Source organism: Hakea prostrata, chromosome 5 (assembly GCF_041222555.1).
Source record: "Hakea prostrata isolate BN-2017 chromosome 5, UWA_Hpros_2, whole genome shotgun sequence".
In the NCBI taxonomy this organism is placed as follows: Eukaryota; Viridiplantae; Streptophyta; class Magnoliopsida; order Proteales; family Proteaceae; genus Hakea; species Hakea prostrata.
This window is the reverse complement of record NC_142604.1, coordinates 51,340,344-51,342,220: the sequence shown is the minus strand read 5'-3', so window position 1 is coordinate 51,342,220 and position 1,877 is coordinate 51,340,344.

The window sequence follows — 1,877 nt, the reverse complement described above, 5'->3', positions numbered from 1 at the left end:
TTTCACTATAACTAAACATTCCTACCCTTTGATCCATCTTTATAATCTGAATTTTTTTTTTATTAATAGTCGAGATTCCCTTCCCTATGTACAAATCTCTCTCGAGTACTAATAAAAATTCATTCAATTGTTAACCCACTATATTTCTATGTGGGTTAAAACAACTAAAAAATCATTAAATTCTATGGATTCCCATGTAACAACTATGCAAACCATATAAGTATATTTCTATCCTTACATGTAATTCATACTCCAATGAACTAAACACATAAAGCCCCTCTCAATTCATTATGATTAACGAATCAGTTGATTAGTGGCCAATTAATCAAAAGCATGAAGAATAGAAGTAAAAACTCAATCAAACAAAACAATATTCATAATTATATTGATGAATTCAAGAGTGAAAATTCAAAGATAGGCTACATTTGATCCCTAGAAAAATTAAATTAGTCCAGACTAGAAATTAAAAACATCACAGAAGAATTCAAAAACATTGGAAGAAGATGATGAAAAACTCATTTCCAAGCTTCAGGTCTCCAATTCCAACCAACGTCTCCAAAATTCATCCTCTACGCTCCTCTAAAGCTCCAAAAAGGTTCTCTATGCTCCTCCAAAACTCCAAAAAACGTTCTCTCTTGCTGGAGTATGTTCTTCTTTTATAGAGTAATTTACTTGATTACATGGGATATGATTCTTGACATAGTTTGAATTAAACTCGGAGTCCTATCTTGACTCAACCAAGGAGGATTTTGGCGTACAAATCGAACTAACTTAGAGATCTGAAATACACAATCCCACAGTTGGATTTGAATATTAAGAAGCTATAAAGCTCTCCAAAAATCAGCTTGATCGAACACCGGATGACCATTCGATAAAGGACTTGATTGAAACTGGATAGAGACACTGAAATACATGATTTTTCTTTTAAAAACTTTGAGTTGGATTCTTTTTCCTTCTTTGATCAAGTCCCAAATATGAAATAAAATATTAAAGGATGCAATGGCTCATTCTCTCAATGTTTTTGACTTGAGGAAGTTTTTAAAGTGCATTGTAACTTGATGAACAAGACTCCTTTCTAGAGTGGAATAAAATCCAACTTTGTTTCATTAGCACTCTTTTTACAAAATTTTTCAATAATACCTCTACAGATTTGATTGATACTTTCCTATAAACAAAAGTAATAAATTTTAATTAGGATTTGCTAGAAAATATAAAAAATCACCAAAATTATCGAAATTAAAGAAAAATGTATAACATATTCATTTTCATATAATATTAGGGTAAATTGATATAAAACAATTATAAACACATGAAAATATAACAAATTAATCATTTAAATAGGGAAGGCCCCCACGAAACAAAACCCCCCCCACAAAGGCCCCCCACGGAGAGGAAGGAAAGAAGCCACGCCCAAAAATAAAAACAAAAGACGAACACCCCAAAAACCAAAGCAAACCCAACCATATTTGAATTAAAAAAAGGCCACCACAAACAAGAAAAAAAAACAAAAAGAGGCAACCCCGCACGGGGAAGAAACAAAGGGGGGACGCAAGGACAACGACCCCCCAGGGAACCCGCCACCCAACCACAAAGCCGGAAGGAAACGAAGGGCAAAGGAACCCCCGGTAAAATTATTGGGTAGGAAAGATATACAAAAGGGACCAAAGGGTAAAGAGAGTAAAAGGGAGGGTAAAGGGCACAGAACCCGGGGCAGGCAAGAAGGTGGTGTAGCGGGCAGTAAACAAGGGGGGCAAGTATATCCCTTTAAAATAATATACATGAAATCAACTTATCAACAATCTCCCTTCGCCTATTTTTTGAGATCTCCCATTTTCCTTTAGACCCACAAACACTGAGCAAGGTTGCTTCTTTCCCCC